We start from the raw sequence: 13,847 nt of genomic DNA on the forward strand, positions 1-13,847 counted from the left end.
GTGTGGTGGAGGCTCCTTCTTTGGAGGCTTTTAAGCAGAGGCTGGATGGCCATCTGTCAGGGGTGATTTGAATGCAATATTCCTGCTTCTTGGCAGGGGGTTGGACTGGATGGCCCATGAGGTCTCTTCCAACTCTTTGATTCTATGATTCTATGATTCTATGAATTCAAGGCAAGGCAACCCATGCCACACATGAACTAGAACCAGGAACAAACTTAGAAACTTGAATACATGGATACACAAACGTAAGACCAGGAACCAAGAGCTGTTCACTTGAATACAACATTGCTTTCACAAAGAATTGTACGAGCAGAAACCCACTTAAAAAGCCTTAACCCGTCCTATGACATCATTCCTCACACATCTGCTTTTCCTGTCCTTATCTCTAAACCTATTGGAAAAGCAAGTCTGTTTCTGTTGTACACTCTGCCTCCTAAGATGTGTACAAACAAACATTCATCTCCAACATTTCTCTCAGTCTACACTTCTGGCAGATTCTCATGAGAACTGATATTTCATTCTCCAGTCTCGTGGGAACTTCCAGAAGATTCCAAAACAACTTTCTTCAGGAACTTCTTTCCTCCTCTGAGCCCTCCAAATCTGTCCCAGCATCCCCTTCCTCATCTTCGGAGCACTCAGAATCTGACCAGGCTACAACAGAAACCAGAAAACAGAAAGCTTCATCTCTGCCCAACTTTGCTTGAGATCACCAGATTTTCGCTGACAGCCCACATCTTTTTTCCTTTCTTGCATGCACTCTTGAACCGTTGAAGAAATTCTGAATGACCCCTTAGAAGGTGATTCAGACATGCTGCAAGTCTGTTTCTTTAGCAACCAGGGTGCATATGCTTTCTAGGAAATGTGAAACCAGATCTTCCGAGAGGTCAAAATGGCAATTTGGCACATATTGCATATGTGTTCTGTAATGAATGAACTGAACAGGAGGCCAAGAAGCATTGGTCATAGATTGGTAAATCAGAGAGCAAAGAAATAGAGGTTACAAGCCAAAATCACCAGAGAGGGAATTCATTTGGACAGTGGGTCTTGCTACCTCTCTTCTCTCCCTGCCCTTTCTCTTAAGCTGCTCCCAAGGACTGGACCTGATCATAGAATCATAGAGTCAAAGAGTTGGAAGAGACCTCATGGGCCATCCAGTCCAACCCCCTGCCAAGAAGCAGGAATATTGCATTTAAATCACCCCTGACAGATGGCCATCCAGCCTCTGTTTAAAAGCTTCCAAAGAAGGAGCCTCCACCACACTCCTGGGCAGAGAGTTCCATTGCTGAATGGCTCTCACAGTCAGGAAGTTCTTCCTCATGTTCAGATGGAATCTCCTTTCTTGTAGTTTAAAGCCATTGTTCCACGTTCTAGTCTCCAGGGAAGCATGATGTTTACAGAGAAAGAACAGATCTAAAGACGATTGCACTTCAAACCTTTTTCAGATCTGAGGTTAAATGTTACTTCTGATGCTATTTTTACTCTAGACCCACTTAGCAGGCTGCAAATTTGTGCTTTAGAACACAAAAAGTGACATAAATATTTGCTGACTGCCAAAGTGGCTGCTTTTTAGCTGAGATGTGTGGGGGTTTTTTTTGCAGGATTTTTGAGATCATAAGGGCCACACTTTGGGGCTGCAATTTGCTCATCCCTGATCTGTATTTATTTATTTATTTATTTATTTATTTACTGTCCTTGTATACCGCCGTTTCTCAGCCTAACTGGCGACTCAACGCGGTTTACAATAAAATATACAGTGCACAGTATACAATTAAAACCATAAAAACATAATACACAATATTACACGTAAATCACAATCCAATACATCTCCTAACTAAAATCCTGGTCCAATTTCATCATCCATATTACCAATCCGTAATCAACACATTCATTGCACCGAATTAACCAAATGCCTGCTTGAACATCCAAGTTTTTAGTCTTCTTCGGAATACCATCAGCGAGGAGGTTGTAAGCGTTGTCTCCAGAGTTATTTTGAGGTGGCTAACCATAGATGTGTATGTTCCTCAAGAATAAACATATGCAGTTTAACATAGGCTGTCTAATCGCTCCTAAATGGCACTCTTGTTGAGAACTCTCTCAGAGGGAGTTCACATGCTTTTTATGGATCCGTTTTGAATGTTAATTGCATTAAATATGAATTCAAGACTAGCAGGAACTTGGCCACTTTGTTTCTATGTCCACATGCACCATAGTTTTTAAAATGCGTATCTGTCTGGGATATGACATTATTTCTATAATAGCAATTGTTTTTCATAATTTCAGTTTTTGACTTCTGAGATGCGGATCATTTAAATCAGGACTGGTTGTTACCTTTTTGGTACATCAAGCAATTTTTGGAATGTTTAGCGTAGTGAAGATGCTAGAGACATTTCACTCTCCCAGGAACCTGATACCAGTGGATATTTTTAGGCATATCTAACAAATTATAGATTACAACCTTCTTCCCTCTTGAGGAAAACTACTTGTATGGCTAGTTGCCAAGGTGTGGGTCCACATTGCAGCTGGTCAGCGCTGAGCCAATAATTTATTTTGCACTTGGCCAACTCAAATGTTAAACAACATGTTAACCATCTGCTTTGTAAGTTTTGCCACCGTTTGCTAAATATCAGTGCATTTCACTTTAGTTAGCTGACTAGATCTCAATTAAATATAACTTCACTAAGCCCTTTGTAGGGCAACATCAACACCTTGAATTGAGCTTGGAGGTAACTGGAAGCCAATGTAGTTTTTGCCGAACTAGCGTAGTTCTTGTAGAACTACATTTTGCACTGGCTGCAGCTTCCAAACACTTTCCCAGTACAGCCCCACATGGAGCATACATAAGTCTAATGGATGTCTCTAACGTCATCATTGCTCACAATCCAAGCAAGGAGGGTGTAACCCAGGTGTGGTTGATAAAACATAAAGCAGATTATTTTATTCATATTGAAATCAGCAAGGAAAAACCTTAGAAGGCAACTATACTACCCAGAAATATGTGTAAAATGGAGAAGACTATATTACTGGTCATTTAAATGCCTATTAATGTGAAATAGGCATTTAAATAGTTCTTTGACTATGTGAAAGTGCCATGAATATTCTCATTGAAAGTTCTTCAAAGTTTGTCTTGCACTCATCTTAAAAAAAAATGTTGGATTTCCATGGAGTTTTAAAACTTGACAGAATCAATAAATCAATAATTATTGTGTACCCGGGACCCTGGCGTGTGAGAGAAAGTATTTCTTTAATTGCTTTGGCAGCTCATTATGACTTTGTCACAGCCAAGAAAGATATGTATCTGGAAGGATGCTGGGAATCTGAATCACCTTCCCCAAAAGGAAAACTATGTCAGCTCATGTGGAATGCAAACCAGGATTTTACAAAAATAATCAAGTTCCAATGATGGCTTAACTAAATCGTTTTGATCTAACTGAATGTTTGCTTCAACAAAATATAGCCTAATGATTTAGAAAAATTGGCATTTGAGGAAAGACTGTTCTGAGCATTTTCATAAATGGAAGTTCTCCTAATGGCTAAGTCATAATTATGGACACAGTGAGCAACAGTCATTCATGAGTTGCATACACACTTCATGTTGTCTTGGATGGAGAGTTCTCAGTTAAAAAAAAAAAACATTGTACACCTGAGGAAGCAGCTCATTTGTCCAAGTAGAAATAAATGCTTATCGGATCATACCTCTTGCTCACATATTTGCCTAGAGAAAAGCTGTTAGTCTAATAAAGAATGAAATACCAGTGCCAGATACAAATATGTTTACTCCAGAAACGTATTTTGCATTTGCAGTTCTGACACAAGGTGATTGCTCTTTGATCTGCTGGTCTTTCAAACAACTCACTTTACTGCTTTCCTCAAAATGCTGGATAATAGTGCTACTTAAATGAGGGGCGGGAAAAGTGTGAACCAGTGTGGTGCAGTGCTTTGGCTATTGGACTACAACTCTGAAGAACAGAGCTTGAATCCCTGCTCAACCATGAAGACCCACTGGCTCACCTTGGACAAGTCATATTCTCATAGTGCCAGAGGAAAACAAGGACAAACTCCATCTGATCAATAAAACCCATTAATAAGTTCATAATAGGCTCACCATAGGTCAGAAACAACCTGAAGGCCCATAGCAGCAACAAGAGAAGTGTAACCATTCAGCATTATGAAATACCCAACCTGTCCGATTTTAGAGAGAGTCGTGTGAAAAGTTATCCCAAAAGTGCCTCCAATGCTTTTTGGAGTGGTTTTGTGTGTCAAAACATCCCTACTATTTACTTTTCAATATAGCAAGAGCCAGAAATAATTTCTGGGATCTTTTTAAAGTACACAGTTTATCCTGAGGTTTGTAGTTTGGTGAGACACCAAAGGAGTTCTCTGGGCATGAATTCAACATATTGCTTTCTAAATATTAAATCCCATGAATTATGGCAAATAAAGTACAACCATAATGTGGTATGAAAGAGCCTCTCTGGTCATTACTGGGTTACGTTTTAGATGTGGACCATTATTATTGCATATTTCTTTAATATTTTAAAGTTTAATTTTATGTGCTTAGTTTATATCCTGCCTTTCTTCCAATATGGGATTTAAGGGGGGGGGGGGGGTTGTCAAACCATTAATCAAAGTTTGAATTTTCTTTTGTGACTGTGCCTTTTTTGTGGTTTCTAAACAAAGATTATTCAATATGTCAATTTCTGGGAAAAAATGACAAACTAAAGCAGTGCAACATAATATATAGATCTTATATTCCATGAGAAAAATAGAATCAGTAGGGAAATATGGATCATTGTGAGGATAACATAGAACTTTAAAAAATAACTTAGAATGTCCCTTTAGAGTTGGGCCATAGAAAGTTAACTGGTAGGGTTGTAATTCTTTTTCTAATGTGTGTTTGTGAAAAGTAAGAAATTCAGAATATGATAAAGAATGGATGTATTTAGCATACAAAAGAGATAGATGAAAGTTAGCAGACAAACACAGCCAATACTGGTATAGTCTCTTTTCATTATGCTGGTACTGAGGTGATAAGTTTGATCTCTTCAATGTTCCTAATGTTCTACTTCTTGGAGTTCCACTGTGGAAATGGTTTCATTTTCTGCTTCATGCAAAGTGGTGAAAGAAGAGATTCTAATGCAACAGTAGATTACTGTTGCTTTAGCATGGCCAAATGTATTACATGTGCAAGTAAGACTGAAATATATACTGTATTATTTACAGTTTGATTCCTCATATCTGCAGGGAATATATTTTCCCAGTTCACATGGCTATACAAAACTATACAAAACTGTGGATAATAGCAAGCCCAACTATTGAAATGAAGGACATTTGCCTAAGAGTACCCATAGAGTTGTGCTGGAGAATCTAGAAAATGCCCAGAGATCACACGTTTTGTCTGACAGAGAAATGAAACTGTGAATAGCAGGGGTCATACTGCAATGTCTTCTTAAAAACTTGTGAAATGTACAGAGTGTTTTATAGTGTTCTTTGGCTATGTTGTCCTGGAGTAGTGGTTGCAGTGGTAACCTCTGAATCCTATTTCATTCCCTGAAATTTTAAATCAAAGTGAAATGGAGTTGAAGGGAACATAAAGAGCCCATGAAAAGATGAAATGGGCCCCTATGAACCACCCCGAAGATTAAGCTCTTCTGAGGAGGCAATTCTGAATGGTGGGGACGAGAGACAGGACCTTCTCAGTGGTGGCCCGTTGGCTGTGGAACTCCCTCCCTGGTGACATTAGATTGCCCCCCTCCCTCCTAGCCTTCAGAAGGAGAGTAAAATCCTGGCTCTGAAACCAGGCTTTCAGAGAAGCAGTGCAATAATATAATATAATTGGAATATGTGCAACAACTATGGAACGACCTTAGACTACGATTTCTGAATGGCATAATTTTAATAGTGAATGTAATTTAATTTTTTAAAATATGTATTAATTTTAATTCAATGGATTTTAAGCTTAATGTTGTATATGTTTAAGGCATTGAATAATTGCCATATGTAAGCCGCCTTGAGTTCCCCTTGGGGTGAGTAGAGAAAGGCAGCGCATAAATAGAGTAAATGTTTAAAAAGTCTTTTAATTCACTTCTCTTTCATTTTTAGACTAAGTAGTCATATATACAATAGCAGTGTTTGTTCAGGGTCTTGTAAACAATGGGACATATTGTGCAGCTAGGAATAACAATTGTTGGATGGGGATGTAATCCTTTCAGCGTCAGCCCAAGATCTTTCCATTGTCACTTGCTTCTTTTTTTAAAGGGTAGACATTTTAGTTGAATCAGTTTAGTTTATTAGGATTAACATATTGTTTTCTCCAGCAGAAGGAAATGATAGAAACACCAGTTAGAGGACCAAGACCCATCCAAAGCATCACTTATTAAATAAAAACCCAAATACAAAACCCAAATACAAAACTCATACAAAGTTACTGAGACAGTTCTTCAAAAGACTACACTCAATAATTCCATGAATTTCAAATACAAAAAACCCCCAAAAGTTGAGTGTACTTCATATTTTAGTGGGCCAGTATGTTGTAGTGATTTAAGTGTTGGACTACAGCTCTGGAAAACAGGGTCCAAATCAGTCATGGAAACCCACTGCATGATCTTGGTCAAATCACACTCTCCCAGCCGCCTCTCTCAGAGGAAGACAAAAAAAATCTCTAAAACAAAACAAAAACACAAAATACCCTCTGAACAGAACTTGTTCCCAAACATGCTAGTGTCTTCTTAGGGTTGTGTCTCTTTAAGTCAGAAATGAGTTGCAGAAATACAACAGTACACAATTCTATATTTTGTTGATTTACTTTTTAATTTTGATATTCATTTTGAATAGACTGTAGCTCAAAAAATAAACAAACAAATATCTCCCAAGGCCAGGTCTTTGCATTATATCAATTCACAGTGTAAGAGAAACATTTAAAATATGTCAAGAAGCTTTAATATAAGAACAATGCATAATGGTGGTGAAGAGGAGTTCCTACTTTACTACCTTGCATATTTTTATATTTACATTGTGCTTATGACAGATTTATTTATATTAATTTAACTCATAGGGGTTTTTTTTGGTATTGCTTAGTTTAGTTACTTTGTTAAATCTTTACACATTTAAATCTTGTAAATTAGCAGCCCAAAAGACAGCTTTGGAATGTGATAAAGTTCCCTCATGCTGAATGAGACCAAATGCCTCTCTGCTTCAACATCTTCTTTCCCATGATGAAAGTCCTCGAGCAGGGCATAAGGCCATTTATTGTACATCAGAAAATGCATCAAGAAATAATACATGAAATTGATTTTGCAGAAATGCCCTAATTCATGTTCATAACTGAACAGAGGGACAGACAGATCAGGAAAGTATAAAATGAGCCATGCTGGACCAGGTCAAAGATCTATATTCTGTTACATAACCAGCTGCCTAGGGGAAGCCCATGAAAGGAGGACATGAGTTCAAATGCACCCCTCTCCTAGTGTTTCACAGGAAGTAATATATAGAGCCATACTGTGTCTGATACTGGCAGAGATATATAGTCACTATGATTAGCAGCTGCTGCTAGTCCTAATTTCCATTATGTTCTCTAATCCCATTGGAATTTGTCTAAGAGAATAGCTATCATCTCATTTTACGGCACTGTCTTAAGAAATATTTCCTTTTATCTGTCCTAAATCTCCCACTCTTTAACTTCAATGGATAACCCCAGCATCTAATATGAAGAGGGTGAAAGCTTTTTGTGTTAATTTCTCCCAGATATGCCAAATTTTATATACCTCAGTTATGTCTCCTCTTGCTTGCTTTAGCCTCTTGTGCTTGATAAGTTAAAGCATTTAAAATGTGCTATCCATTGCAGAGAATCAAAATCAATCTTAAGGTCTTTAAGTGTACTGGCACATTACTGTCCTTTGACACATTATACAAGAGTTACAAACATCTGACTTACAAGCATGGGTATAAGACAACAGGAAGTGAGAGAAATCTACCTCTCAGAAGGGAAATTCAGAGATCTCATGGGGAAAGGAGGTATCACCTAAAGCTTTCTCACCACAACAAGCCAATTTTCAAAATCCATTATCAAAGGGGCAGGGAATGAGATGAAATCTTCTGAACAGGGCCACATACAGCAAAACAAATACCACAGGGGCATTAACCCTTCCCCATTTTACTCAAAGCTAAAAAATGTACATCTTTGGCTGTAATTACACTTAAATATGTACCTGTTCTGATTTACATACAAATTCTACTTCAGAACAAACCGACAGAACCTATCTTGTTTGTAACTTGGAGATTGCCTGTCCTTCATTGCCATGAATTGACTGTTGTGTTGACATGGACCTGTCAAGGATTGCTGGTTTGGCAATCTCCTGTTAGCTTTCTTGGACTGCACAGTACATTCTTCCCTTTTTAGCTGTCAATTTCTGAAGACTTCCTCATCTCTTATTTTGAAGTTTTCCCCCTGAACATTGGCCCCGAGTCTAAGGACTGCATCTTGATCAACAGACATTCCTGTTCTTTATTTCTGTGACTGGTGTGTGAATGTTATTTTTTTATTTATTGAAAAGATTTATATTCCGCCCTTCTCACCCTGAAGAGGACTCAGGGCGGAACACAACATACAAATGGCAAACAGTCAGTGTTGTTGCTGTCTTTTTAAAAATAATATTTTAAATTCATTTAGCAGCTTTGTATATTGTGCTGGGAAAAATTATGAGAGTTCTGTGTTATTAACAAAAATGCCATAACATTTCCCAGTGGAAAACTGTCCTGACAGTGGGAAGAGATTATATGCTCTGGGGAAGCTACTTGTGTGTCACCACTTTCTATCCACCAGGTACTTCTGTCAGATCATAGTGAATCTGTCACTATCTCCCCTCACATTGCCTGACTTACTGCAGGCCCCATCCCATGGGGGAAGCGTCTACCACCCGGCTTCCCCTGTGAGTCCCAATGCAACACAGGAAGCCTCCTGTACTGCCGCCATTGCGGTATACACCAGTTCCTCTTCCCTTTTGTGATGGAGCCCTGTGTGTCATGATGCCACCGCGGTTCTATCCAGATGATGATGATGATGATGATGATGATAGTATTTTCTGTTGGTCATGGGGGTTCTGTGTGGAAAATTTGACCCAATTCTATCACTGATGGGGTTCAGAAAGCTCTCTGATTGTAGGTGAACTATAAATCCCAGCAACTACAACTCCTGAATGTCAAAGTCAAATTTTCTCCAAACTCCACCAGTGTTCACATTTGGGAATATTGAGTACTCCTGCCATCATTGTTTGAGTCCACAGTGCTCTCTGGATGTAGGTGAACTACAACTCCAAAACTCAAGGTCAATGCCCACCAAACCTATCCAGTATTTTCTGTTGGTCATGGGAATTCTGTGTGCCAATTTGGTTCAATTCCATCAGTGGTGGAGTTCAGAATGCTCCTTGATTGTAGGTGAACTATAAATCCCAGCAATTACAACTCCCAAATGGCAAAATCAGTCCCCACAACCCCACTAGTATTCAAATTTGAGTATTTGTACCAAATTTGGTCCAGTGAATTAGTATTTGTATTTGTACCAAATTTGGTCCAGTGAATGAAAATGCATCCTGCATATCAGAGATTTACATTATGATTAATAACTGTAGCAAAATTACAGTTATGAAGTTACAACTAAAATAATTTTATGGTTAGGGGTCACCATACCACGAGGGAACTGTATGAAGGGATATGGCATTAGGACAGTTGAGAACCTCTGCTCTAAACTAATACAGAAGCTGTAAGTATATACAAACAGTATGGTTGTCTTGTCATTTGCTGACCTAGGTATCTAAGTTTAGCCTTTGCAGTCTGACTGATATAAGTAAGCTGAAACGTTTCAGCAATATTCCGGTTAGCAGTCCGTACATTGCAATAGAATCAAGAAACACGCAGGGAAACATGGGAATAGTGCTTTTTTTTTTTGCCATAAAATTGCAGTGCAACAAAGAGAAAAGGAAATCTTTTTCATACCCAAGATAAATATTACACGTCACAAACTCTTTTAGGGCTCTTCCGTTTCGATTTGTTTTTGACATCTTATTTATCCTCCTAGTTTCCACTTGTATCTGAAGTCATCTGTAGGTTTGTTTTACACTGCACTATTTAGAACTGAAGGCATGAGTGGTTATGTCAATCCTGATAAACTTACCACTGAATCAATGTGCAGGAACTTTTAAAGCTGTCTAGAAATGTAGGGGTTCCCAAAGGGTGTCACAGCTCTTCAGTCAATTTTGCCAATATAAGATTAAATAAACTTAATAATGGTTTGATGTAATGTCTCAACTTTGAACAAGACTTTGTTATCATTAACATTGCAAAATTTGAAGCAAGCCCTCAAGATGCAGGTTGCTAAGAGATGAAAAAAAGAGCAAATATATAGCATTAAGTCATGGTTTGGGTTTCAAGCTATACTTAGCAGAAACCACGTTTGAGAAGATTATGAAATAATGCCATTGTCCCTGTTGGCCTTGGTTAGGTAAGACACTCTTGGGGAATCTGCCACAAATTGTAGCAATCATATTTTGTCATTAAATAATCTCCGTAGTGGGATAAAGGGTAAAGTGGATATAGTTAGTAAATATCTCATAAAGTGAAAACAGCTCAACATACGATACTTAATTTTATTTGTCCTTTAGCCCATTTGTGAAATCAACATTGATCAATTTGATGCTTCATTGCGCCAGTGGAAAAAAATACTTTTTTTGTTTCTGTATTCCAAAGCCGTAGATATTTTATAGATGTTTCTATCATTTTGTCTTCTTAATAGCTCCAGAATAAATTGGTGAAAATCATCACCCTCTTTGCTCTTCTGTCAGAAAAACCCTCCACTGGATTTTTCACTCTTCAACAAATAGAAAGGCTGCTCTGCAACTAAGCTATTCTTCACAAATTCATGTGGTTCATGGAAGTGAGAAATGAATATGTCAGCTTTTTTCCTCTGCAGAATTTAAGCAATAAGTTCTGAAATCCTTTCATTTAGGAAAGTGAAAAAGAAAGTGGAACTACAGTCAATCTTCCACATTCACCAGGGTTAGGAATACAGGAATCCTGTGAAGGTGGAAAAACCATAAATTTTAAAAACCCTCCCTTTTAACCTGAGAGAACACCTCTCTAGAAATTTCTATGTTCTCCAGCATGATGCTTGGTCAAAAGATTGTATGAACCTACATTGTAATTTCCCCCAAAAGGAATATAGGAACTGTAAGCATCTAAGGGCCTTTCCAGACAACCTCATAATCCAGGACAAAGAAGTGGGGCAAAAAATTGCAGTACCTGAAATCAAGTCCAAACTATCAGTCCTGGCAAATAGTTTCCTGGCATCCTGAAAGGTTTGTTTGTAATGGATTCTAGAAATCCACAAAATGGATGGAGGACATCTGCCAGAAGTTTCCTTTAAAAATTTTAATTGACTCTCTGAGATGCGCTGGACCTCATAAGTGCGGATGTGGTTATATGAATGGGCACACAAGCGGATTTCCTGTCATTATCTATCCTCATCCTCCTACTGCCTTTATATTTGCTCTCTTACCCCTCGCTTCTCTTTGGAGTCACTTGCCTGCCATCTTGGTGCCCACTTTAATCAACCCCCTTTAATCCCGATTTAGAGTCTGTGTTGTCTTCACAGTCCGACTAATCTGGGTAAACTGAAGTATTTTCAGAAATATTCTGGTTAACAGTCCATAAGATGGTGGTAAGGTCAAAGAACATGAGGAACAACCTCTATTGAAGGGAAAACGTGAATTGAGTAGTTTTTAGTCTTAAAACTTCACAAAACTTTTGACAGACGTTGACCATAAAATCATGGTTAGAGGATCTACATTCATCTAGAGAAGTGTTCTCTCTATGTCCTCCAGGTCAATTTATGGTCATCTTCTGGGAGAGGACCTGGAGATTCCTAGAGGGAACATGTTACTCAAATCTGCTCATACTCAAATTCACAGTAGTGAAACCTGCAAATGTAAATGGTTGACTGTTCAATATGATCTCAGTAATCATGCAACTGATATCTGCAGTTTTATCCATGATTTCAATTGTTCACTCAAGGCCCTGGGTACAAGCTACACCTTCTTTTCGGTACTTCTTTCATTGGTCCTATTGAAAATACTAGGATCTGCTATTATCCATGTATCCATATGAAGTGTAGGAACATATCTCCTGCCAATACAAGAGTTGTACTGTAAATGTTTTGTAAGAAGATAATAGAAGAAGGGGCAGAGGGCAAATCATATAGAATTTCCTTACAAAATGATGTAATTATGTAAATAAGACGGTTCGGTTTAGTGAATAATGTCCTTTGATTCGTCCAAAATCACCCAAATGGAGCAAAATAGAACCATTAAGGAATGATATTTCTTCAGCGAAATGAGTACTTAAGTGACTATCCATTAAGAATATCATGCATTCAAAGGAGAGAAAAGGTTGTAGCAAAGTTTGAGACCCTGATTAAACAGAACCAGGTCTACAGATGCTATAATAATAAAACCTGGAGCAGCTTCTATGAAAATAGCAGTTAAAGAGGGAATAAAAAGCTTTCCACTCTGCCAAAGTGTAATAAAAATAAATCAGTCAAGTATATAACATTGTTGGTCAGAATATTGCTACTTACCATTTTCCAATGCATTTGGTTTATTTGTTGTACAAGATACAAACCTTGTAAGAGGTTAATGTTGAACCTTGACTAGGGAGAATTAGGAAGTGATAAGGCACGCGATAGAAGGTTTTTTTTTTTACTTATTATGCAGACTAGATGTGTCTTGGGCCAGTGATGGTCTCCTTTTTAAAATTTAGGTTGTTGTGGAAAAAGTTTGCTTCTAAGGGATCAGAACTGAGGATGACGATGATAATACTTGCATATAAATATCTATGGGGTAATTGACACCTGATGAATTTAAGTATGCCAATGTACATAAATAAAATGTCTGCACTGTTTGTTTATCAAGTATGAGTTGACTTGAGCCTTAGGTTAGCTGTATCATTTATGTAAATTAAAACATATAGGTCACAATCAGAAGAGTGGCAGACATTATCAGTGAAAACCTGGCCTATAAAAACAGTGACAATAACAGAATGAAAATACATTCCTGGGACTTCATGGCTTGTGACCTGTTGAAAGGGCCCTCTGTATGTGGACAAATCATTAACGTGAAAATTACTCTGCACGTGCAGGTTATTTTAGCTTTGGCTACATGTACTGGTAAGAGAATATGCTTATTCAGTCTGAGATATTATAAATAGAATGCTGTCATTCGGACTCTTACAATATAATGAACTGGATATAGCGTTTTAGATACTAAGCCAAAGCATTTTCCCTTTGTAAAGTGTCTTTAAAATTGGCACTTTTGATACTGTGTTAGTAAAGGGAGAGTGGAGGATTTCTACATTTTTGGTGCCTATTTTATTGAGAATATGCACCAGAGTAGTGTAGTGGTTTGAGCATAGGACTACAAACCTGGAGACCTGGGTGTGAATCACACTCAGCCATGGAAACCCAACGTGTGACCTTGGGGAAGTCACACTCTCTCAGTCTCAGTGAAACGCAAAGTCAGACATCTTGCCAACAAGCCCTTAGGGTCAGCATTAATTGGGAACAACTTGGAGGTGTACAACAACAAATGCACATAGTTCTTCATTTTCTTGGTATGGATGTGTGTCCTTTTGCTTATCTTCTGATATCATTACATTTTTTTTCCATGTAGAGAAAAGGCTGTTGGAAGAATTATGGTGACCAGTGTCTTCTATTGTTGGACCCAGACTGCCCAGCAGGCTTTTATAATGACTGTGCAGAGATTTCTGCCAACTGAGCAGTGACATTACACTAATCATTTTAGCAA

The 13,847-nt window shown here is 38.1% G+C and overlaps 1 protein-coding gene across 3 annotated transcripts in view; it reads left to right on the forward strand.

Moving 5' to 3' along the window:
* The window catches only part of TSPAN4 (tetraspanin 4), a 753,539-nt gene that overhangs the window by 352,429 nt on the left and 387,263 nt on the right, over window positions 1-13,847 (forward strand). The window lies entirely within an intron of this gene.

This window comes from Anolis sagrei, chromosome 1 (genome assembly GCF_037176765.1).
Source record: "Anolis sagrei isolate rAnoSag1 chromosome 1, rAnoSag1.mat, whole genome shotgun sequence".
In the NCBI taxonomy this organism is placed as follows: Eukaryota; Metazoa; Chordata; class Lepidosauria; order Squamata; family Dactyloidae; genus Anolis; species Anolis sagrei.